At 37.8% G+C, this 27220-nt stretch overlaps 1 protein-coding gene across 1 annotated transcript in view; it reads left to right on the plus strand.

The window, feature by feature from the left end:
• Positions 1 to 27220, plus strand: part of ELOVL2 (ELOVL fatty acid elongase 2) — a 76528-nt gene that overhangs the window by 27245 nt on the left and 22063 nt on the right. The gene's annotated exons all lie outside the window — the stretch shown is intronic.

Here is a 27220-nt window from a genome sequence, read left to right on the forward strand (position 1 = left end):
GTGGTTTTCATCTTTTATTTTTTTAAGATATTTATTTATTTTTAGGGAGAGGGAAACGAAGGGAGAAAGAGAGGGAGAGAAACATTGATGTGCAAGAGAAAAATCAATCTGTTGCCTTCTTGCATGCCCCCAACTGGGGACCAACCCGCAACCCAGGCTTGTGCCCTGACTAGGAGTCGAACTGGCGAACTTTTGGTTCACAGGCTAGCACTCAACCCACTGAGCCACAGCAGCCAGGGTTCATCTTTTATTTTTTAATGTGATTTATCATGTTGATTGATTTGTAAATATTGAACCATTTTTGCCTCCCTGGAATGAATCCCACTTAATTGTGGTGTGTGATCTATTTAATGTATTGTTTTATTCGATTTGCTAGTATTTTGTTGAGATTTTTTACATATATGTTTATCTCAGATAATGGCCTGTGATTCTTCTTTTCTTGTGATTTATTTGCCTGGTTTTGGTATCATCATTATGCTGACCTTGTAGAATGAATTAGGAAGTATTCCCACATCTTCAGTTTTTTTGAGGAGTATGAGAAGGATAGGTATTAAGTCGTCTTTGAATGTTTGGTAGAATTCACTAGTGAAGCTATATGGTTCTAGTTTGGGGGTTTTTTTGCGGGGGGGATGGGTTTTGATTTCTGTTTGAACTTCCTTACTAATGATTGCTCTTTTCAGATTTTCCGAGTCTTCATGATTCAATCTAGGAAGGTTGTATGCTTCTAAGAATTTGTCCATTTCTTCTAGGTTGTCCAATTTGGTTGTGTATAGTCATTCATGGTATTTTTGTATAATTCTTTGTATTTTAGTGTTATCCATTTAAATTTCTCTTCTTCATTTCTGATTTTATTTATTTGAGCCTTCTTACTTTTTTCCTTTGATAGTCTAGCAAGAGGTCTGTCCATTTTGTTTATCTTTTCAAAGAACCAGCTCTTAGTTTTAATTTTTTCTTTTTTTTCTACTTTATTTCTTCTCTAATTTTATTATTTCTTTCCATTTATTGACTTTGGGCTTTGTTCTTTTTCTAATTGCTTAAGGTGTAATTTTAGATTATTTGAAAATTTTCTTAGTTCTTTAGATAAGCCTGCATTGCTATAAAACTTCCCTCTTAGTGCCACTTTTGTTGCTGCATCCCCCAAATTTTGTTGTATTTTCATTTTTAAATCACATCTATATATCTTCTGATTTGTTAAATTTCTTATTTGGCCCAAGAGTTGTTCAGCATGTTGTTTAATCTCCAAAATATGGTGATTTTTGTAGTTTTTTTTACTTGCAGGTGATTTCTAGTTTTATAACTTTGTGGTTGAAAATGATGCTTCATATGATTTTAATTTTAAAAAATTGGGACTTGTGTTTTAAGATATGGTCCATCGTTAATAATATTTCATATGTATTTAATAGGAATGTTTATCCTGTCATTTTAGGGGTGGAAAGTTCTAAAAAGTCTATTAAGTTCACCTGATCCAGTGTCATTTAAGGCTCCTATTCTCTTGTTCCCTTTCTATCTGGATGAGTTATCCATTGGTGTAAGAGGGGTATTAAAGTTTCCTACTATTATTTTACCCTTTTGGCTTATTAGTAATTGCTTTGTATATTTTGCTGCTCTTAGATTGCATACTGATACATTATATGTGTTATGTCTTCATGATGGATTGTTCCTTTTATCATTATGAAATGTTCATCTTTGTCACTTGTTAACTTTTTTGTCTTAATCTATTTTAACTACTTCTATTACTGCTTTTCTCTGGATACCATTTGCCTGGAGTATCATCTTCCATTCCTTCACTTTGAGCTTGCCTTCAGGAGGCAAGCTCAAAGTGAAGGAACAGGTCTCCTGAAGGCAGCATATTGCTGGATTAAAAAAAAAAAATCCATCTAGCTATTCTGTGCCTTCTGATTGGTTAGTTCAGGCCATTTACTGTATGTTGCCATGTATAATGTGCTTCCATGTATAATTCACACCCACATTTTTGTGCACATTATACACAGGATTATTATACCCATGGTGTGTAATCATTATATCCATGTATAATGCATATTCTTATTTTTCCCTCAAAAATTTGGGCAAAATAGTGCACATTACACACAGAATACTATGGTACATTTAAGGTGTACATTATGGTGCATTATTGATTTGATATATGAGGTTTGTCTGGAAAAAGTCCAACCATTGTTAATATAAAAAGAATGATTTGCACATTAATGTAACCTGGCAGTCAAGGAGAGTGGACTGGAATGTTCATGCGTGAACAATGACAACTTTACTGTACTAGTCAGTGGGGGCAGTAGATGTCATTGAGTGAGCATGTGTACTTTGTGGCCATCACATTCAAAATGAGCGAGTAGAGGAAAGAATCTGCATCAAACTTTCTATTAAGCTTGAACATTCCTCCATGTAAAGTACTGGGATGATTCAGAAGGCTGCTTCTATGGGCAACTGGTGATTGGCAGCTTCATCACGACAACACACATACTCATGCATCACATCTTGCATAGAGTTTTTTTGGCAAAACATCAAATCACCCAGGTGACTCAGCACCCCCTACAGCCCAGATTTGGTGCCCTGTGATTTCTGGCTTTTCCCCAAACTAAAATCTCCTTTGAAAAGAAAGAGATTACAAACCATGGATGAGATTCAGGAAAATATGACCTACAGCTGATAGTGACTGGGAGAATTGTGTGAGGTCCCAAGGTGACTAATTTGAAGGGGACTAAGGTGTCATTGTCCTGTGTACAGTGTTTCTTGTATCTTGTACCTTCTTCAATAAATGTCTCTATTTTTCATAGTGCATGGCTGGATACCTTCTGGACAGACCTTGTATGATTACTACAGCTATTTTATTTTTCACTTTCTTGTTGCTCTCTATCTTCATTGTTTCTTTTCCCTTGTGTTTCTGTCTGCTATTTCAATCTGGTGGTTTTCTGTGATATTTTTCTCTGTTTCCTTTTTTGTTTTTAATTTGTTTCTCAGGTCTGGATTTATTTTCATGGTTACCATAAGGTTTGTATAAAATGTCTCAGGGTAAAATAGTCCTTTTTTCTTATCTTCATTCACCTGTATAATTTCAGTGCCTTTTCTCCTCACCTTTAATGTTTTTGTTGTCACAAAATATTTTTTTGTTTTGCATTCATTACCAAATTATAGTAGCTATAGTTTCTTTTTTAATTAAAAAAATTTTTTTTATTGTTCAAGTATATTTGTCTTCATTTTCAGTCCACCACTTTCACCTGCCCCACCCACCCCGAACGCCCACCCTCAGTGCATCCCCACTTTGGCTTTGTCCATGGGTCCTTTATATACGTTCCTTGACTTGGCCTTTCCCCTTCTTTTCCCCTTCTATTCCCCATTACCCCTGTCCTGCCTCCCGCCTCCCCTCTCATTACTGTTGGTTTTTTCTTTCAGTGTTGCTAGTTATATATCTCTTGCTTGTTTGTTTTGTTGATTAGGTTCCATTTATAGGTGAGATCATATGCTATTTATCTTTCACCTCTGGCTTATTTCGCTTAGCATAATGCTCTCCAGTTCCATTCAAGCTGTCGTGAAGGGTAGTAGCTTTCTTTCTTTCTGCTGCATAGTATTCCATGGTGTAAATGTATCATAGTTTTTTGATCCACTCATTTGTTGGTGGGCACTTAGGTTGCTTATAGCACTTGGTTATTATAAATTGTGCTGCTATGAACCTTGGGGTGCATAGATTCTTTTGAATTGATGTTTCAGGATTCTTAGGGTATAATCCCAGCAATGGAATTGCTGGGTCGAAGGCAGTTTCATTTTTAGCGTTTTGAGGATATTCCAAACTCTTCCACAGTGGCTGCACCAGTTTGCATTCTCACCAACAGTGTACTAGGTTCCCTTTTCTTCACAACCTCACCAGCACTTGTTCATTGATTCGTTTATGATGGCCATTCTGATCGGTGTGAAGTGGTATCTCATTGTGGTTTTAATTTGCACCTCTCTGATGGCTAGTGATGCTGAGCATCCTTTCATATGTCTCTGGAGCCTGTGTATGTCCTCCTTGGAGAAGTGTCTGTTCAGGTCCTTTGCCTATTTTTTAATTGGATTGTTTGTCTTCCTGGAGTGGAGTTGTGTGAGTTCTTTATATGTTTTGGAGATCAAACCCTTGTCTGAGGTATCATTGACAAACATATTTTTCCATATGCTTGGTTCCTTTTTCATTTTGTTGATGTTTTCTTTAGCGTGCAGAAGCTTCTTATTTTGATGAAGTCCCATTTGTTTATTCTTTCCTTTATGTCCTTTGCTCTAGGGAACATATTGGTGAAAATATTGCTGCATGGAATATCTGAGAGTATCCTGCCTTTGTTCTCCTCTAGGACTTTTATGATGTCCTGACTTATATGTAAACCTTTTATCCATCTTGAGTTTATTTTTGTGTATGGTGTAAGTTGGTGGTCAAATTTCATTTTGCATGTAGCTGTCCAGCTCTCCCAACACCATTTGTTGAAGAGGCTATTTTTACTCCATTTTAAGCTTCTGTCCCCTTTCTTGAATATTAATTGACCATAGAGACATGGGTTTATTTCTGGGCTCTCTATTCTGTTCCATTGATTTGTGCGTCTATTCTTATGCCACTACCAGGCTGTTTTGATTACAGCAGCCTTGTAATATAGTTTGATGTTAGATATTGTGATTCCTCCTACATTGTTCTTTCTCAAAAATGCTGTAGCTATTTGGGCTTATTTATGGTTCCATATAAATTTTTGTAATGTATGTTCTATATTTGTGAAATGTGTCATTGGTATTTTAATAGAGATTGCATTGAACCTATAAATTGCTTTGGGTAGTATGGACATTTTGATGATGTTAATTCTTGCAATCCATGAACACAGTATATGCCTCCATTTATTTGTGTCTTCCTTAATTTCTTTCTTCAGTATTGTGTAGTTTTCTGCATACAGGTCCTTTACCTCCTTGGTTAAGTTTATTCCTTGGTACTTTATTTTTCTTGTTGTTATAGCAACTGGGATTTTTTTCCTGATTTCTGAATCTGCTATTTCATTGTTGGTGTGCAAAAACACCTTCGATTTCTGAATATTGATTTTGTACCTTGCTGTTCTGCCAAATTCACTTATTAGTTCAAGTAGTTTCTTGGTGGAGTCTATAGAGTTTTCTGTGTACACTATCGTCATCTGCAAACAATGACTGTTTTACTTCCTCCTTTCCAATTTGGATGCCTTTTATTTCTTTTTCTTGTCTGATCGCTGTGGCTAGGACTTCCAATACTGTGTTGGATAGAAGTGGTGAAAGTGGACAATCTTGTCTTATTCCTGATATTAGTGGGAAAGCTTTTAGTTTTTGATCGGTGAGTATGATGTTGGCTGTAGGTTTTTCATATATGGCCTTTATTATGTTGAGGTATGCCCCCTTTACTCCCACTTTGCTGAGTGGTCTTATCATAAATGGATGCTGTACCTTATCAAATGCTTTTTCTGCATCTATTTGTATGATCATGTGGTTTTTGTCTTTCTTTTTGTTTATGTGATATATTACATATTGCTTTGCAAATATTGAACCATCTTTGCATCCCTGGGATGAATCCCACTTGATCTTGGTGTGTGATCTTTTTAATGTATGGCTGGATGTGGTTTGCCAATATTTTGTTGAGGATTTTAGACTCTATGTTCATCAGCGATATTGACCTATAGTTTTCTTTCTTTGTAGTGTCTTTAGCTCGTTTTGGGATTAGGGTGATTCTGGCCTCATAAAAAGAGTTTGGGAGTCTTCCCTGTTCTTGGATTTTTTGGAATAGTCTGAGAAGGACAGAGGCTAGCTCTTCCTTAACTGTTTTGTAAAATTCTTCTGTGAAACCATCCAGTCCGGGGCTTTTGTGTGCCAGGAATTTTTTGACTAATGCTTCTATTTCCCCAGCTGTTATTGGTCTGTTCAGGCTTTCTGCTTCTTCTTTATTCAGTGTTGGAAGGTTATATTTTCCTAAAAATGTATCCATTTCACCCAGGTTTTCAAGTTGTTTTTTTTTTTTTTGCATATAGTTGTTCATAGTAATTTCTTACAATCCTTTGTATTTATTTCTGTGGTATCAAGTTGTAATTTCTCTTCTTTCATTTCTGATATTTATTTGGGTCCTCTCCCTTTTTTTTCTTGATGAGTCTGCTTAAAGGTTTGTAGATTTTGTTTATCTTTTCAAAGAACCAGCTCCTGGATTTATTGCTCCTTTGAATTATTCTTTTAGTCTCTATGTCATTTAATTCTATTATGATTATTTCCTTCCTCCTACTCGCTCTGGGCTTTGTTGTTTCTCCAGTTCTTTTTTTTTTTTTTGAATAGAGAACTTATTTAGGATAGTAGACAAGAAACTGAATATTTTTTGTATCAAAGCTATGCTATACTTTGAATCTCTTATCTCATCTTTTCAAACCAGTTCCTCCAAAGTTTGTGCACCCAGTGTTTATACTCTATTGAGAGAGCATGAAAATTACTTTCTCATCTACTGTGACAGCACAGGGACATCTCATTAAAAAATTCTAAACAGCCTGATAAAGGTGATATTCAATTTTTAATGTATATTTACTTTGCACAGAAACATGATCTTTACTGAGGTATAAATGGCATAAAACATTTCTTAGTTCAATTGTACAGCATAGTGATTAAATATATTGTGAAAAGATCTCCACAAGAAGTCTAGTTAACATATATGTAATGTGTATTTCATATTGCAATAAGGTTGAATATATTTATTAGTAATTTGTAGTGCTTTTGGGGAGGTTGGAGGAGTATTTTAATGCACCAAATCAGGCATGAGAAGGAAGAGGCTTGAAAGTTTAAAACAGACTAATAAGAATACAGAAATTAATGTAACAACATTTGTGAGCCTCTTTTAATTAAATCTCCTGTAATTATTAGGGATAATAGGTGGTAGAAAGGAATTTGGCAACCCCAGTACATTTGTATTATTTTAACATGGTCTTAGAATGATTAACCTTTAATTATTTTCTATTTTAGCTATTTCATGAAGTTCTAACCCTGGGTCCACCTATATTTCTAAGTTTGGATTAATAAATTTAAGAAAGCAGTTGAAATCTAGGCATTATTTGCTTCACAATGTGATGCAATAGGAAGTTAACAACCCACTTAAAGAGTAGCTTTAAAAAAAAACAACTGAGTCTAATCAAGCATTTAGTTCGAATACCCATTTATAGGAAATTCAAGGGATGGAGGAACAAGTTCAGGAAAACCACAAAGGAACCAATAAGCAAAATCCATAATGTTGAACTGAGGCAGGATAGTAAGAAGCTAGGAAAATTCCTTGGCAACTAAATGCAGAAACTGAGACAAGATAATTAGACAAGGCCAAAAAATTTGAGTGATTTATAGCCAGCTAGTGAATCCCAGGTCATATGTTCCATAACTGAGGACACTTAGGAGCAAATGATTTACACATTCCATCCCTTGCTGCGGCAGAACACCTCAGTCTAGTCCCTATTCAATGACATTCATTAAAGATGAAACTAACCAGAGAATGACTCTGACCCCTCAATACACTCATTTTGATGAATCACTATATTGAAGGACACACCTGAAAAACTAATGAATATCCTGCTAAGACCCTCCGCTGAGACCTCCCTAGGGTGCCCTCCCCACAAAAAAGAGAGAGAAAAGCGTCAAGACAAAGGGCCCAGTATGGACTCTCTCTGGAGCATGCCCACTTGTTTTCTCAGTCGTGAAATTTTTACTTTCTTTTTCCTAAACTCTGAGAGTCCCCAAGTGACTTGCAACCAGGGGAGCAACCGTCAGCTGTGGCTCATCTCAGGCTTACCCTCCAAAGTTGTCCTAGAGGCCCCTTTTCCTCTGACTTTCAGTGAGCTAAAAGCAGTCCCACATCGGCTTACTTCTGTCACCGTGGCTTTTTACTTCTCAATGACCTCATACAGCCCAGTGTAGCTCACCCCTTTCCCATAACATTTCTAGAGAGACAAAGTAGCCCTGCCTAAACCCTTCCTGCATTTCACTGTCCCCAGCTCTAATAAACATATTTGCAAAATCACCTGGATTCAGGCTGTGAAATCTTTCTTATACAAAGTCAAGAACCCACACACAATAGGCTGGCCTGAGGCAGACCTGCTCTGGGCCATATCCCCATCCAGGAACAGAACATTAGAATACTAAGGCAGCTGCTCTGATACATGCACTAAACCAAAGATAATTTGTGTATGCATACATAGATATACATAAATGTAAAATAATATTTCTGAGACAATCATGAAAATTTGACTATAGAATGAAAGCAAGATGCTGTTAATCAACTATTACTAATTTTGTAAAGTGTGTTAATAGCATGGATTGCATCACTTCATCAGGTGAAGAGTCAGTTATTTAAAGATGAAATGATATAATACATGGGATTTGCTTTGCAGTGCTCCAGCAAAACAGAAGTGGAAGGGAGATGAAATAATATTGGTAAAATGCTGACAATTGTTGAAGCAGGGTGATGGATACAAAGATGGAGGTTCACTATGTTAGTCTCCATTTGGTGCATGTTTTTAATTTTTTAAATGAAATATAACAGTAAAATAACAACAGGAAATCACTTCTAGAATGGCAGAATAAAGACCTCTGAAAATGTGTTCCCCACAGGAACAATTGAACAATGGCTAAAATAGTCAAAAATCAATTTTTAAAAACTATAAATTAACCAAAGACAAAATCCAAGGAGTACTCATTCAAGAAAAATCACTGAACCTCATAAAGAACAGTGAGTTTTGTGACATTTTAACTTGCCCTATTTCCATCCTTCTTTCTCCAGCTCATCAGATTCCCCAGGGCTTCCCAAAGAACCAGTATTTCCTCACCAGTCTTGGAGCTCTGATGGGTCTGTGATGTTCTAGCCACCCAGGACAGACAGAGATGGCATCATGGGCTGGCAAGCACCAGAGATCCTTCCGTCTGCTCAGTACAGAGTGAGCTGACACAAAGCCCCAGATCTCAGCTTCCCCCAGGGAGGAAAAGAGTTCATCTATGCGTCCGGTGCTCCGTCTTCTCAGAGCCTGACCAAAGAACTAGCCTCTGCCTTACCAGTCTTGAAGCTCTGATGGATTCAGTATGGCTAAACTGTTATAAGATATTGTATATAAGCCCCAAGGTAATCACAAAAGAATACTTATAAAAGTTATACAAAAGTAAGAATTCAACGGATATCACTACAGAAAATAGACACAACACAAAGACATCAAGAGAGGAAAAGACAGATGCCTGAAACTAACACAAAATAACAATGAGTGTAAATTGCAATTGAAAAAAAATTTTAAAAAAGACAGATGAAAGAACAAGATTAACAAAAGACAGCTATCAAAATAGCATAGTGGTACCTTCCCCATCAATAATACTTTAAATGTAAGTGGATTGAACATGCCATTCAAAGTACAGAGTGAATAGAAATGAACAAACAGCAAACAGTACCAAGCCTCAATTGGGTGCTATCTATAAGCGACTTACTTTAGATTCCAGAGCACAGAGCGTAGAGCACATAGCTGAAAGGGAGAGAAAAAGTGTGCAAATAATGACCAAAAGAGCAAGGGCGTCTATCAGAAAAAATATGTTTTAAGTCATAAACTGTCCTAAGAGACAAAGAGGAGCAGTGTAAAACAATAAAAGGGCCCAGGCTGAGTTAGTTGGAGTGCTCTCTTGTGGATTGATACTTTGCAGGTTTGATTCCTATTCAGGGCTCATGCCTTGGATTGCAGGTTCTGTACCCTGTTGGAGAGACTACAGAGCGCAGGCGATAGATGTTTCTATCCCTCTCTCCATCCCACTCTCTGTGCTGTCCAGTTTTAGCCATTTCACAGTATATTAGAATAAATGGAACCCAGTTGCCATGTAACCACAGTTCAGAGACTTTGCAGCAGGCTTGCTTGTGATGACGTTTCTCTGTAAATTCTAATGTCCGAGTTGCCCATGTCAGTCACTACTGAGATGTTCAGAACAATCTCAGTGGCAAAAGGACCCTGGGCTCCAGCAAAGGTTGGGACAGTGGGCTGGAGGCACCTGAGGAGAGACTAGGGAAGGGCACCCAGGGTAGAGAACTGCGAGGGCGGCTGATGGGATCCTGGTGCTGACTCATCCCCCAGCCAGCAGCAGCCATATTGCCCAGGAAGGTCACCTGTTCCTCCAGTTCTTGAATATGTAAGGTTAGGTTGTTTATTTGAAATGTTTCTATCTTTTTTAGGTAGGCCTGTATTGCTATGAACTTCCCTCTCAGGACTGCCTTCGCAGTGTCCCATAGATTTTGGACTGTTGTGTGTTCATTTTCATTTGTTTCCAGAAACTTTTTGATTTCTTCTTTGATATCATTATTGATCCATTCATTTTTTAATAGCATGCTATTCAGTCTCCATGAGTTTGAATGTTTTTGAGTTTTTTCCTTGAGACTGGTTTCTAGTTTCAAGCCTTTGGGGACTGAGAAAATGCTTGTTATAATTTCAAACTTCTTGAACTTATTCAGGTTTGTTTTGTGTCCTATTATGTAGTTTATCTTTGAAAATGTTCCATGTGCATTTGAGAAGAATGTGTATTTTGCTTCTTTGGGATGAAAGGTTCTATATATAGATATCTCTGTTAAGTCCATTTGATCTATTGTGTCGTTTAGTTGCACGATATCTTTGTTGATATTTTGTTTGGAAGACCTATCCATTGTTGACAGTGGGGTGTTAAAATCCCCTACTATCAGCATGTTGCTGTCTATATCTTTCTTGAAGTCCTCTAAAATTTTCCTTATATAAATGGGTGCTCCTATGTTGGGAGCATACATGATTACAATGTTTATGTCTTCTTGATGGATTCTTCCTTTGAGTATTATGAAGTGTCCTTCTGTGTCTCTTTTTATGGCTTTTGTTTTGAAATCTATTTTGTCTGACATAAGTATTGTTACCCCAGCTTTTTTTCCCTGTCCATTTGCTTGGAATATTTTTTTCCATCCCTTTACTGTGTAGGTCTGTGTAGGTCCTTTGCTCTGAGGTGGGTCTCTTGTAGGCAGCATATGTGCGGGTCATGTTTTCTAATCCATTCAGCCACCCTATATCTCTTGATTGGAGCATTTAATCCATTTACATTTAAAGTTATTGATATGTATTTATTCATTTTTTTCCCTTTGTACCTGTGTTCCTCTCTCTCTCACTCTTTTTCTTCATCTTCTTAAAGCAATCCCTTTAGCATATCTTGCAGTACTGGTTTGGTGGAGGTGTATTCTTTTAGCTTTCTTTTGTCTGGGAAACTCCGTATTTCATGTTCTCCTTTGACTGAGAGCCTTGCTTGGTAGAGCAGTCTTGGTTGCAGGCCTTTGCTTTTCATGACTTGAAATATTTCTTGCCATTCCCTTCTGGCTTGTGGTGTTTCTGACGAAAAGTCAGCTGCTAGCTGTATGGGGGTTCCCTTGTATGTTACTCCGTGTTTTTCCCTTGCTGCCTTTAAGATTCTCTGTTTGTCTTTGATATTTGCCATTTTAATTATGATGTGTCTTGGAGTGGGCCTCATTGTATTCCTCTTGAATGGGACCTTCTGTGCCTCCTGGACTTGTGTGACTTTTTCTCTCCTCCAGTTAGGGAAGTTTTCCATCATGACTTTTTCAAACAGGTTCTCTGTCCCTTTCCTCATCCTCTTCTCCTTCTGGTATCCCTATTATACGGATATTATTCCATTTCAGGTTGTCCTGCCTTTCCTTAAATGCCTCTTCATTCTTTTTTAGTCTTTTTTCATTTTATTGCCCTTTCTGGGAGCTTTTTTCTACATTGTCCTCCAGCTCACTGATTCGATCCTCTGCTTCACTTAGCCTGCTTTTGATTCCTTCTCCTGTGTTCTTCAATGCAGAAATTGTATTCTTCATTTCCTCTTGCCTCTTGTTGATAGTTTCTGTGTCATTTTTCATGCTGATATAGTTTGCAGTAAGTTGTTCATAGTTTCCCTGTCATTTTTTGTAATTCTCCCTGAGCTCATTGAGCTTCCTTATAACCATTGTTTTGAACTCAATATCTGATAGCTTACTTGCCTATATTTCATTTAGTTCTCTTTGTGGGGATTCCTCCTTTCCCTTCAATTGGAGAGTGTTTGTCTTCCTATTATTTGTGAGACTTTTCTTTTTGCTTCTGTTTCTTGAATTGATCTGTCTAGACTTCCTGACTTTGCAGTGTGAATTTCTATGATAGGAGTCCTGTGAGATTCAGTGGTGCAGTCTCCTTGATCTCCTGAACTGCTCTTTTGATGCCTTTTACACCTTTTATGTTGGTTTTTGGGAAGTAATTGGGTTTTGATTGTTGTTTGGTCTTTCTTAGGTTGGCCCTTTCCTCCAGCTGGTTGACTGAGGGTCACTCTGCCAACCATGTCTTGTGTGTTGTTATGCAGGTGCTGCCAGAACAAAACTACAAAGCCCAGGAAACAAACCCACATCTGCAAAAATAACTCTCCCATGTGCTTGATCCCACTATCAACAGCAAATAAACCAGTATTGATAAGGCTATAAAGAGATTAAGACTATTAAAAGAAAGGAGAGAAATAAACTATTAGTATAAAATCTCATGACTATGCACAAACTTGATAGACCCAAAATGGCCATTAAAAAGCTATGTAGTAAAGAAAATATCGCAAATCATGGAGAAGACCACAGCAGATTCTGTCTCAGTAGCCTCTAATTTTTTTTCTTTTTTTAAGGGGAAGTGATTAATCAGACAAAATGTGTGAATAACCCATGGACATGGCCAGCAGGGTGGGGATTGACTGTGGGAGGGGTGGGATAGGCAGAGGAGGGCAAAGGGGGAAAAATTAGGACAACTGTAATAGAATAAACAATAAAAGAAAATAATACAATAATAAATAAAAATACAAGAATAAACTATGTTACACGTGCTCATAACTGTAAACCTACTTTTGCACCTGTATATAAAGCTGGTTTAGAGCAGTACCTGGCATGTAGTTAGCATTAAATAAATAAGCATTAGCTATAGATGTAGTGGTTTGCAGTGTGTTAGTGAGATTTCATTCTTTTTTTAATACATATTTTGTTGATTATGCTATTCGAGTTGACCCGTTTTTTTCTCCCCTTTATTCCCCTTCAGCCTGCACCACCCCATGCCCCAGCATTCCCCCCACACTGACCCCATTAGTTTATGTCCATGAGTTGTACATATATGTTCTTTGGCTTTTCCATTTTCTATACTATACTTAAACTCCCCCTGCCTATTTTGTAGCTATTATTTATGCTGCTTATATATACCTTTTCCCCTGTTCTTCCCCGCCTCGCTTTGTTTTACTGTTCATAGTTTTTGATCTTCTTTTTCTTAGATAAGTCCCTTTAACATTTCATATAATTAGGGCTTGGTGATGATGAACTCCTTTAACTTTATCTTGTCTGGGAAGCACTTTATCTGCCCTTCTATTCTAAATGATAGCTTTGCTGGATAGAGTGATCTTGGGTGTAGGTCCTTAGCTTTCATGACTTTGAATACTTCTTGCCAGCCTCTTCTTGCCTGCAAGGTTTCTTTTGAGAAATCAGCTGAGAGTCTTATGTGAACTCCCTTGTAGGTTACTGTCTCCTTTTCTCTTGCTGCTTTTAAGATTCTCTCCTTATCTTCAATCTTGGGTAACTTAATTATAATGTACCTTGATGTGTGCTTCCTTGGGTCCAAATTCTTTTGGACTCTCTGTGCTTCCTGGAATACCTGGAAGTCTATTTCCTTCTCCAGATTGGGGAAGTTCTCCTTCATTATTTTTCCAAATAAGTTTTCAATTTCTTGCTCTTCCTCTTTTCCTTCTGGCACCCCTACAATTCAAATGTTGGATTGTTTAAAGTTGCCCCAGAGGTTCCTAAGCATCTCCTCATTTTCTTGAATTCTTGTTTCTTCATTCTGTTCTGGTTAAATGTTTATCTCTTCTTTCTGTACCCAATCATTGATTTGAGTCCTGGTTTCCTTCCCTTTACTGTTGGTTCTCTGTATATTTTTCATTTCATCTTGCATTCCCTTCGCTCTTCCCTCCATTTTGCGACCATACTAAACCAATTCAATGAGCATCTAGATCACCAATGTTTTGAGCTGTGCATCTGATAAGTTGGCTGTCTGTTCATTGCTTAGTTCTATTTTTGGAGCTTTGATCCTTTCTTTCGTTTGGGCCATATTTCTTTGTTTCAGCACTCCTGTTCCATTGGAAGGCGTGGGGCCTTAGGTATTCGCCAGGGTGGGAAACCCAGGTTGCTGAGTTGTGATGCTGTCTGTGGGAGAGGGGTCTGAGAGGGAACAATGCTGCTTGCTTGGCTCTTGGCCAGCTTTCAGTCAGTTCCCCTGCTCTCCACAAGCAAATAGGGCGCTTCTGGTGCTGATTCCCAGGTGGGTGGGGTTTTGTACTTTTTAGGGCCCTGTGGGTCTCTCCAATGGATTTTCCTGTGAGGCTGGGAGTTTCTCCCTCAGCCACAACCCCCACATGTTTTTATCTCCAGAGGTTTTGAGGCTTTCTTTTCCTACACTGGTACCCAGGATTCCACAGTCTGTCTCACTCCCCAGCTATTCCTTCATGTATCTGCATGTGAATGTGGGCCTGTCTGGTTCTCCAGTCACCACCTTGCCATGTGTCCTCTCTGCTCAGCTGCTAGTCTCAGCCCCTCCTGCCGGTCTGTATGAATATTTTTTCTTTAGCTCCTTGGTTGTCGGACTTCCATACAGTTCGATTTTCTGGCAGTCCTGGTTATTTTTTGTTTTTAAATTTGTTGTCCTCTTTTTGGTTGTGTGAGGAGGCAAAGTATCTACCTATGCCTCCATCTTGGCCATCAGTAGCCTTTAATATTTACCATTGTTTTTTCTGAATTTGCTTCAGATGATGTCAGATGTTGACCCTGTTTGACATTAGGCAGTCTGTTTGAGACTTTCAGGAATCTACTGTCTGTGGCTCTCTTGTTCAGTTGTTGCTCTAGTCACTCTGCACTTAGCAGTTAGGCTTAGGCACCACAGGTCGAGGCAGAGTCCCTTCTGGAGGTGGGGCTGTTGTTTCCTCTCATGCTGCCTCCTCTCAGGGGAGTAGTCTTCCTGAGCAAGATGGCTGCTGCCATATGGGGGATGACTCAGCAGGGGGAATCCCGCTGGCTACTCTCTCAGTTCTCTCCCCAAAGCCTCTGTCTCCAGCCCCTCCTCAGGTCCACTCTGCCCCCACCTTTGCCAGAGCCCAGGATAAGTGGCTGCAAATAATAATTTATGTGTTGGCCCTTTAAATGTCTCTTTGCATCTCCAGATGCCCATCTTTGGAAAAGAGCAACCCTGCCGCTTTTCACAGCAGGCTGTTATTTGTGTACTTTTTGGGCTCTGGTGCTGTAGTTTGGGGATCCCCACTTATGGTTTAGATCCCGTTATTCTCAGGGGCATCCAACTGGCCAGTTAAATCTCTCTCTGGCACCTTCACCCGTGGGCGCCCAGCCAGCCTTCTTGCATCTCTACCACACTCCTCAATAGTTAGGTTGTGCTAAGGCTGATTCTTCTGTCTGTCCGAGATTATAAGGCTCCTCTATGGTTATTCTTCAAGTTGTTTGTTCTGGGTGATTTCTCCACAGTTTAGTTGTAATTCCAGATTGCCCTGGGAGAAGGTCAGCATGACTTCCTTTCACTCCACCATCTTGAAATTCTCATCTGTAGTTATTTTTAATGCTTTTTTCCCTTGAAGATTTATGTTATAATTGTTTAATACCTCATTCTGACTTAGAGTTGCAGTTTCATGTTCCGTGTATCTGTTTATCTCCTTATTCAAAATTTTTGTGTACATTTGTTTTTTTGCTTCAGATCGAAGAACTCCTTTCATATTCTGTAATGCAGGTCTTGTTGTGGCATATTTTATCAGCTTTCATCCATCTTGGAAATCCTTTATTTTGTCTTTTTTATGTAAAGAATAACTTTGTTGGATATGTTATTTTTGACTGGTGGTTTCTCTCTTGTAATATTTGAATATATCATTCTTCTCTCTCCTGGCATATAGAATTTCTACTGAGAAATATGAATATAATATGATGCAGTTTCTTTTGGAGGTTATTGTCCTTTTTTCCCCTGGCTGCCTTTAGAATTCTTTATTGATGACTTTTAACAGTTTTAATATAATGTGTGTTATATTAAACTGTATTAAACTGTGTGTTATAATGTGTGTTATATATAAATGTGTGGAGAAGGTCTTTTTGTTGAGGTAATTCGGTGTTCTGTTAGCATCCTGCACTTGAATGTTCAAGTCCTTCCCCAGGTATGGGAAGTTCTCATCAATTATTTTTTTTTTAATAGGCTTTCTGTTCCCTTCTTCCTCTTTTCTCCTTCTGTGATACCCATCATCTTTATGTTGCTCTTTTTAATGTAGTCAAATAGTTCTTGTAAAGTTGTCATTTTTTAACTATTAGTTATCTTCCTTATTCTACCTGAATTTCTGTATTTCTATCATTGAGCTCACTAATTCTCTCTTTTAGCTGGTCTTTTTCTAATACTTTATAATGCACTCCTTATTTTATTTATTGAGAGTGAATCTGTCTGGTTCTTTTTTAAAATTTCAATCTCTTTGGTAAAGTACTTATTTTGTTGATTGATTTCATTCTCAAGCTCACTGAACTGCTTTTCTGGTTTTTCTTATTCATTTTTTTTTTTATCCTTATCTGAGGACATTTTTAAATTGTTTTTTAGAGAGAGAGGTAGGGTGAGAGAGAAATATCCATGTGAGAGGGAAATATCGATTGGTTGCCTTCTGTATGTGCCCAGACGAGGGATCAAACCTACAACGCAGGTATACAGCCTGACCAGGATTCAAACCCACAACCTTTTGGTTATGGGACAATGCTCTAACCAACTGAGTCGCACTGGCCAGGGCTGGGTTTGCTTGTAACTCGTTGAGTTTCTTCATGACTGCAAGCTTGAATTCTGTCATTTAAATTACAGCTTTCTGAGACTTTCAGATTGGTGTCTGGAGACTTGGCATTTCTTTCTGTGTTACCATATTATCTTGGTTGTCTATGATACTTAATGAACTGTTCTTTTGCCTGAACATTTTATGTAGTGGACTCTTGTTTAGATACCATTTTGATCTTAAGAGTTTAGCAGGTCTTTCTTTTGTTTTCCAGTAATTGGTGCTATATATAGCACAAGTTTTTGTTTCTTTTACCTACCATTTGTGCTTTCAGGGCTGCAGCGGGGAGAGAGTTAGTGGCTGTTGGGGAAATTGAATTCTGGGTGGCTGGAGTGGTGGGTGTCCTCCCGTGTCTAGATCATCTCAATCTCAGGGCACCACTCTCATGTGGGGGATTATGGCAGGTAGGGGAGAGCTTGGTTTGCAAGTCTGCAGCACTGCCTCCTTGTTACTAATGGCCACCATCACTGCTGTGTTGTTAGAGGCCTTTCTTCTGATGCTGCTGGGTTTTGCTGCAATGCAGGGGAGAGGGAACCAGCTTCTCAGACACCATTGCTCCTTGTGCCCCTTTTACCTTTTATTGTGCTACAGTGAGGGTGCCACACCCTGAGTCCTTCACCACGACCACGACAGCCACCCAACTACCTCTGCAGACACTAATCCCTGTTCTTCTCCCAGTCCCACCTCCCATACACATTCCAGTATGTCCACCTTCAGATGTACTGATGAGTGGATCTCTCAGAGGCTTCTCTGTGTGTTGAGCAGAGGAAGCTTCGTCAGATTATATAGATGTATGACTTGTAAATTTAAGGGGAGACACAAAGGAGTCCCCTCATCCCATCACGATGCTGCGGTCACTCTAATGTCCCTTCTTATAAGGGCACTAATTTCATCATAAGGCCCACATCCTCTTGACTTCATATAAACCTAAATATCTTCTAAAAGTTCCATCACCAAATAGCATCACATTGGTGGTTAGGGCTTTAACATATGAATTTTAGGGGACATAAACATTCAGTCCATAACACCCAGGTTATGTAACTTCCTTTAATTAGTAATTTGAATATAGGTACTAAAAGTTTTAAATATACTAAACCTAAAGGGAAAAATAAATACATGTTTTGAAATTTGTATGATCTTATCAGAATGCAAAGGTGGGGCTGAAATAAAGAAGATAAACTCAGAAGTGAAAATAGTTTAAAAAATCAGTTGTGTAGGTTGAGTAGAGCTTGACTTTGGTGGCAGTTAACATGAAAAGGACCGGCTAATGTTTGTTGACAAGGACTAACTGACGAAGTGTGCAAGTGCAGTCCTATGATACTTTAGTATAAATGTAATATCCTGATCAAGACAGGCCACCAGTCTTTCTGCCCTCTTTTTGAGTAGGCTCTTTTCAAGAAACTATTTAGATACAGAAAATGTAAGGAAAAATACAACCAAATGAGTGATTTCATTTCTGTTGAGAGTAATGTAGATAGCATTTAAGTGGGTTTGTATAGACAATTAATCACTAAAATGCTTGTGAAATGAATGGTGATGTAATTAGCATAGCAAATTTGAATTTTATATAGAAGAATATGTAATAAAATACTTGGTAGATTTTTAAAAAGTAGCCAATACTGTAGTATTTTTCTGATAAAAGTACATCAGAAAACTAATAGTTTGATGATAACCTGAACAGATTTCAAGAGACCTGGGTCTAAATCACTGCTACTCAAAGTATGGTCTTTAGAGCAGTAGCATTGACATCACCTGGAAGACTTCAGGCCTCATCCTAGACCAGCAATTTTTCAATCAGTGTGCCACAGGAATTTAAAAAATAGTCAATACATGACTGCTTAGGTGGGGTCACTGACCTCTTTTCCCTTAGACTGTCAAATAAAAAATAAAAATAACAGCCCACACAACAATAGGCCTCTGGTGTGAATGAATCCAAATTATAACTTTTTTTTTTGTCAGATCAGAAAAAATATATTTTTTGGTTTGCTGCAGAATTTTAGTAATTTGTTTATGACCATGAGATGAAAAAGGTTGAAAATCGCTGTCCTAGATAATGTAATGAAAATTTGTACTTTAGCAAGATCCCCAGGTATTTGTGTGATCATTAAAGTTTAAGAACATAAAAAATTCTGACCTTTAAGTGTGCTCAATGAAAGCTTTAAAAAATTACAAAGATGATGTCTTCATCATCTCCTATATCTTCTTAAAGCACAATGCAATACTTTGGGTAATGTAAGAAAAACGAAGGCAGTTGTGATGACTTATTTGAACATGCAGCCATTTTCAACCTTTTTCATCTCACGACACACATAAACTAATTACTAAAATTCTGTGGCACACCAAAAAATATATTTTGACTGATCTCATGTAAAAATTCCTATAATTTTGATTCATTCACACCAAACAGCTATTGTTGTGTTGGCTGTTGTCATTTCTTTGACAATCTAAGGGAAAAGAGTTCAGTGCCCCTGACTAAATAGTCAGGTGTTATTACATGCTTTAAAAACTCTTGCAGCACGACACACCCACTGAAAATTGCCTACTATTTCATTGTCCTTCTAGGCTATTAGATCATTCTTACATTTTCTTATTTTTATTAGCATAGGTTGAAATGATTGATGAGTATTGATGATATAATTACTAGATCAGTTAAAGAGCAAAAAATATTTTCTAATCTTAAGATATAGAAAATAATAAAAATCACTAAGAGTCACAGTGTATCTTAGATTTATAAAAGAGTCCACTGGACTCAGTGTAAATTGCAAGAAAGAATGAGTTTTATTCTACTTTAAAAATATATAAACAAATTTTTCTTTGTTCTTTGCAAGGATTAAACTTCTAAAAAAGAGACTGAAAATATAAAACTGCATCCAGTAGACCCTGATGATGTGCTGAGTGTTGAGTGTTAAGGATCTTTAAAAATACATTTGAGGCCAGATCACATGTATTAAAATATAACTAGGAATGCAATAAATATGAAATAAGTATCAAGTGAGTACTGAGAAGGATTAGAATGAGTTGCGTTAATCCATACAATAGATATTAAGCCACCTAAATTGTCAGGCACTGCTCTCAGAACTGAAGGTAAAATGGCCTATTAGAGCTGTTGTTCTAGTAGAAGACCCAGACATAAATTAATTAGCCAGTGAGAAATTGTGTAATGATAAGTGCTGTAAGGAAGATATAGGGTAGGTAATGAAATGGGGAATGATTCTGCACCACAGACCAGGACACCATGAAGCAGGTGTTTTCTTCTCCTTTATAAGTAGGTCCGTGAGAAGTGAATCAAGGAAACATGTAAGCAGTTGCCATTTGACCAGAGACTGAATGAAATGAGATAGAGAGCCATGTGGGAGAACTGGAACATAACAAACAAAATTGCAGTCATATTTTCTGTTCTGAAACAAACTTTTCACCTCCTTGAATGAAACTGTCCTATAGTGTCAGTGTTACCCAGAATGAAAATAAAACCAGCTCCTATTTTCTTCATCACTTTAGTGTCCTGAGATGTACTGCAGCAGAAGAAATATGAGCATGAGCTCTGCAAAAGCCCTTTTTCTACTATCCTAGTTCTGAAACCATTCAATCTGAAGGTATAAAAAAACACCGATTAACTGTTATTGAACTTAGTTCAAGTTTCACACAACAGTGCCACTGGATCTTGCAGTCTCAATTATCACATCTATAAACTAGGAACAAAGCAAACTTACAAAGCTATTATAAAAATCATAGCAAATGTATATTAAATGCCTGGCACATATTACTTAGATAAACAGGAACTATTAGTTCATTTTGTAGGGGCAGAGAGCTTTTTTCCTCCTTCCCTTTTAGGTTCTTTGTCCTAATAATTAAATTGACATAAGACAGATTAACATCAGAAAAACAAATTTAATTTCCCATGGGAGCACCATAAAAATTTGAGGCTCAAAGTTAAGTGTCCAAAGCAGGCAACTTTTAATACCTTTTATACAAGAAAACAATAAATTTGTGAAGAACTGACAGACAAAAGTGTTTGGGTTTGCGGTAACTGGTGAAGAAGTAACAAGTTTGTTTATACAGCCCTCTTGGCCCTAAATTCCCTACCTCTGGTGATAAGGTTGCCTTCTACCCTCCTAGTACAGGAAACGATATATTTCCTGCTTTCAGAGGGAAAAAGGAGGGTCAGAGTGTCTTTTGTCTACCAGCTGCTTCTTAAGTAACTTTAATTCAAAAAGTGTCATATTTGGGGGTAGCATATTCTGTTCTTCGATTTATATCTGTCTTAAGATGTGGTAACCAAGTATAAGTATTCACACAGATTCTTCAGTACCTTAGTTTTAGTCTTACAAAAAGTACTCCCTAAGGCATATAACAATTTAGAGTTTCCATAAATGAATAAGAATTCCTACCTATTCCTTACCCTCTGCCCAACTTAGTCTGTCTCTCCCTCTAGAGTACAGTAGATGGAGGTTGAGATGTTGAGTGGACAGACTTCTTAAAGGCAGTTAGGGTTATCAGTGTAAAATATGCATAAAAACACATTGTGTGAGGTCAGCTGCAAGAAAGCCAAAGAATTTTTTTATGTCCACTTTTAACCATCCTGTATCTAAACCTTCAAGCTATGTTCACACAACTGGGAAGAGTCCCTCAGGAGTCTGCCAAAAGAGCTTTCAACAGCAGACATCCATCCTGAGCCCTGGGAATAACATGGAAGACTCACTGTGGGATGGCACTCTATCTAGTCTGTGCCCCTTGCTCCTGAGGAGGGATTCCATGTTCTTGTATCTCAGTCTGTATAATTCAGCCTTGACCCTGAGGTTCCTGGGAAATTTTAAGAGTGGTTGTCTGGTTAGTCTGAAATATGTTGTATTCCAGAGCTGGTCAGATCCCATTTCCTGACTTGCTGTCATTGAGCACTTCAGATTTAGTTTACTCTGAAATATAATTTTAAAAAATAAAGTTAAGGATTTGGATACTGTATCTTCCTCCAAATGTAACAGTTTTGTCATCTTAATGGGTTTTTAATCATCTTAAAAAGCAGTGCGAAAAGGAGTTGGTAGTGGGGAAATAGTTATTCTGATTAAGTGTTTTTAAAATGGTCTATAATACTATACCAACAAATAAGACAAGCACCAAAATATTGAGTCACTGGATTTTTTAAATACCCATGGTAAATAAATACTGAAAACAACAAAATACTTAAAACATAAATAAAGGAAGGAATGCTGAGGAGGAATGAGTGAAGGAGAGAGGGAAGGAAGGAAGTAAGGGAAGTGAAAAGAGGAAAGGAATGTGGAATGAAGGAAGAAAAGGGAGAGGGGGTGGGAGGAAGGAAAGAAAGGAATGCAGGAAGTTAGGAAAGAAGGGAAGTCACAGAAGAGAGAAAGGAGAGCAAGAGAAAGGGGAAAGGAGCGGGGGGGGGGGGGGACGAAATCAGGAGTCCTGTCAATTAAAGATCAGAGAAAGCATAGTCAGAGTTTTTGTGGTAGGGTGTTTTAATCATGGTGCCAAGTTTCTGATTGCAAGACAGCCTTTGCTAAAGAAAATCATAAATTATCAAGGTGTTCAGGATGAGGTCATCCCCACAGTGATCACGAGTTTGCACCTTCAAGAACAAACCAGGAAATGCCCTCCCATTAGATGCCCCTGCTTGATATTGAGCTCCAAGTAGTGCAGTTAGAGCTGGGTGGAAGTCCCAACCAGCATCATGGTGGCAAAAACCTAGGTGTGCCCTTCATGGCTGTTTCCCAAATATTCCCTGAGACAGGAGTGCATGGCGATCCAGTCTACCAGTGTTGCGAGTTGCATGTAACATGGCCAAGTAGAAGAAGGAGCAGGTGTAGGACATCACCTGGGTGTTATGAATCACTGCTCCTGGGTAAGGATGAACCTGGTGTGAAAGATGACGATCACAGGCACAGCTGATGTGATGAGGTGGGTGAAGGCCAGCTTGCACCAAGTTATAACTCTTCAATTAGTTAGATCTATTTCTGGTGCTCTTGATTCTTTTCTGTAAATGCAACTTTTCATGTGGAATTATTTCCCTTTGACATAAAGAACATCTTTATCATACTTTGTAGTGCAGTTCTGCTAGCTACAAATCCTTTCATTATACATATATGAAGATACACTTATTTCATCCTCATTTTGAAGGATATTCTGTTCCCCTCCCCTGAAGACCTCAAGTGACCATGATTTGCTTTCTGTCATAGACAAGTTTACATTTTCTAGAATTTCATGTAAATGGAAACATGATATGTATTCCTTTTTTTGCTGTTCAGCTTCTTTATTGCAGCATGATAATTTTGACATTCATTCATGTGCATATATAGTTCACTCCTTTATATTGCTGAGTAGTATTTCATTGTATGGCTGTACAACAACTTGTTTATATCCATTCACCTTTTTTTTAGAGATAGAAGGGAAGGGAGGGAGAAAGAGAGGGAGAGAAACATCAGTCAGTTGCCTCCTGTATGCACCCTGGGACTGAACCCTCAATGTAGGCACATGTCTTGACAGGGAATCAAACCATCAACCTTTGGCTTTGTAGGACAACACGCAACCAACTAAGCCATACTGCTCAGGGCTATCCATTCACCTATTAATGGGTAATTGGGAGGTTTCCATTTTTAGCTATTATACACAAAGCTGCATGCATATTTGTGTACAAGTCTTTGCATGGGTAAAAGCTTTATTTTCTCTTTGATAAATACCCAGAAGTGGCATGCTAGATCCTAGTTGAATGTTTGTTTTTACTAAACTGCTAAACTTTTCCAGTGTGGTTGTACATTTTACATTATCACCAGATGCAGTAGACATTCAGGGATACACAACTAAATAAGGCCCAACTTGCTTCCAGTATTTCCATCCTTCACCTCTTGTTGTAGACAGTCACAAATTAAATTCAGTCATGAAACATGGACTTTACTAAGTGGGCAAGGAGAAATCTCTTAATTTTTTCTAGAAGTGGGCTTGGAGAATTGTTTGGCAGAGAATTCTTCGGCCTGGGGTACTTGGAATATAGTCTGGAGTGGAGTGGAGTGGCCGTAGGCAGGCGTATCTCTTGGCTCACAGGAGTTTTTTCCCTGTGAGGATGGGTATGGCCGAAGGGTGGCCAGAGTGGGGCCCTCAAAGTATGGATTCAGGTCTTGCCCAGGTCTAAGGGCAGTACTGCTCCCCTCTCTTCTAATCTGTCCAAATTCTAACTATCTTAACTGTCTTAAAAACTTGTCTTACGTCATCACTCCTACTGTATGACTTCCATCATTGTGGCATTTCTTTGTATTTCTTTCTTCTCAGTTATTTTCTCTTGACCTTTGTTTGTATTTATCACTTTCCCAATTTGTCTGTAAGCTTTTGAGTCAACCACTGCATCCCTTTTTTTCTTCATATGTCCAGCAAAGTACTGTGTACAAAATAGCTGTTCAAAATGCTGGTTGAATGAAGTACTGCAGGTCGTTCATTGGTTTTCCTTAGCTCCAATGTTATGGTATTAGTCTTGAGAAATTGTCCAGTATACTTCTGCGTTTGCACATATACAACCCAGTGTACAACTGTAACTGATTACCCAAGCTCTTCTCTATCACCTTTCATTAAGCATTTATCCTTAGTTGACTAACCTTACCCAAACTCTGTACTTATATTTTACTAATCCAGGGTAAGTTTTCATCTTCTGATCTCATTTCATCATTGTCTTTTTACATTATATCCTTACTAACTGTATTAAATAACCTAAAAATAAAGAACTAATTTTTTTCAGATTTCTGATTGTCTTAACATTGGCTTTATTTCTGTCATATAGGTCACTAGTGACCCTGTCCATAAACGTTTCCCAAGTCATGTCTCAGTGTATTTGCATATGCTGATATTCTCCCTCAAATGCTTTCTTTTGTTCTCTGTCTGCCTTTATTCTTTCAAAACTCAGTGACAGCAGCAGTTCTTCCTGGAAGGCTTCTCTTTTTAAGAGATATAAATTAAATTTCCTACCTCTGTGTTCTTTTTCTTTATTTCACATGTACCACATAATGATTTGATATTTTTACACATTGCAAGATGACCACCACAATACATCTAGTTATATACATATTTATAATTTTTTTCTATGTGTGATGAGAACTTCTAAGATATACTCTTAGCAACTTTAAATATACCATGCAATATTATCTATTGTCACCCTACTGTATGTCTTCATGACTTATTTATTTTGCAACTAGGAGTTTGTATTTTGAGTCCACCTTCACCCATTATGCCCACCCCTACCCTCCACCTCTGGTAACTACCAACCAGTTTTCTGCAGCCAGTTTTCTGAGTTAGTTTGCCTTTTTAAAAAATTTTGTTATTCCATATATAAATAAGATCATATGGCACTTGTTTTTCTCTGATTTATTTATTCACTTAGCATAATGTCCTCAAGATTTACTCATGTTGAAAATGGCAAGATTTCCTCTTTTTTTAATGGCTAAATGATATTTCCTTCCTCTGTTTTCTTATAACACATTCCTCATCATATTTAAGATACTATATAATTATTGATTTACTTCTCTATTATCCTATGTGAAGATAAGGATGTGTTTCATTTGACTTAGTGTTTCATCATCTAACTTGGCTCTGCCATATAGTAATATTTAGATAATTGGTCAATGAACCAATAAATTAATTACTAAAATAATGGAATGTCCCTTCTCATTCATTTCTTTCATTCTCTGCCCTCTCTTTTTGTTTTCCCTTTATTTACTTTACTTTTGTTTCTGTTCTTCTTCCACTGTAACTACATTTTTGCAAGATTATAGAAAAAAATACAATCTCTGTAACCCTTAATCAGAGTGTTTTTAGATCTATAAATCTTGGAGAATGGATTTCGAACCTCAGCAAATGAACTGAAAAAGTTTAAACATTTGTGTGGGGGTGGTGTGCGGCAATGAAAGATTTCATTGGCTTTTGTTTTGAGGGTCGGTACATCAGTGGTGTTAACATATTTTATTCAAAAATGAGAGATCTAGACAGATCTGCCCTATTCTAATGGCAACAAAAATCACAATCTGCCACACTGAGATGTTAGGTAACTGACCTTTCTCAAGTCTGGACGTCTCCTGGGATGCCCTTCATAGAAACCAAAGATTAAAAAACACTGTTTAAGAACTTCCAAGCTTTGTTTATCCCAGATACCTTTTATAGCACCATTGTGAAATAGTAAATAAAGTTCCCAATATACTGGACAGCAGTGGTAGGTACTAAGTGTTAGTCTCTAATCCTTATCCTCTTTCCTAAAGTTTCCAAAGACCTAAATTTCCTTGAAATTTCTCTCAGGATCCAAGTCACCAATAAGTAATAGGTCCAAATGGTGTGTGCCAATCACCAAACATGTAGACCTTCTCTTCAGATGCCAGTCAATTAATTCTCTTTGGCACTTAACGTTTTCTTTGAGAATGAGATGCTTTTGACTGAACTCCAACTATTGATTGTAGAGAACATTCTATATGAACTTCTGAGAGCCATACTCAGCTCACGTCTAGGCAGGAACCAGACCATTGGCCCCAAATCCTCATTAAAGATCCCTTTCCTAGGGACACTGGGGAGTGCTCTGTTTCTTCTTCACTTTGCTTGAGGATGTGTTTTAGACCTTTCTAGAGGGGTAGGGACACCTTAGTGGGTATTTTAAGCACTATAATAGCAGACAAGCATGAATGGGAGCTAAATCAAGAGCTATAAACCAGCTTATCAACCTTAAGATTCTTAGCAGAAATTCTCCAGTCCCAATCTGAATTCAATTAAAGTGACAGTAATTAATCTGATGTACCCTAGTGATGCTGTTTACTCTATTAAATAGGTGTTAGTGTATTAAAAAGTTTTGGAAACAAACAATATAAAGGTAATGGAAAATATCTATAATGCTTAATTTCCTTTATTGAAAAACAAGTCCCCTTTAAAGCTTTATTTTTTTTTTAGATCCATTACATTTTTATTTTTTCTTTCATCTATTGGCATTGAAGCATTCCCCTACTTTTACAGTTTTTTTTTCTTTTTTTCTTTTTTTAAATTTATTTACTTTTTAAATACATTTGTCTCTGCCTCCCCCCCCACCACTTTCCCTTGCCCCCTCCCTCCTTCCCTCCCTCAGCTCTTCCCCTTTGGTTTTGTCCATGAGTCCTTGCTATATGTTCCTTGACTTTCCCCTTCCCTTCCCTTTCCCTGCCTGCCCCCTTCCCTCTTGTCTCTGTTGATTTCTTTTCATTTCAGTGTTGCTGGTCATATTTTCCTTGCATCTTTGCATTGTTGGTTAGGTTCCGCTTATAGGTGAGATCATATGGTATTTGTCTTTCTCCCCCTGGCTTATTTCGCTTAGCATGATGCTCTCCAGTTTCAT

This window comes from Pteronotus mesoamericanus, unplaced genomic scaffold (assembly GCF_021234165.1).
Source record: "Pteronotus mesoamericanus isolate MK-2021 breed Mesoamerican mustached bat unplaced genomic scaffold, CSHL_Meso_final scaffold_31, whole genome shotgun sequence".
NCBI classification, from domain to species: domain Eukaryota; kingdom Metazoa; phylum Chordata; class Mammalia; order Chiroptera; family Mormoopidae; genus Pteronotus; species Pteronotus mesoamericanus.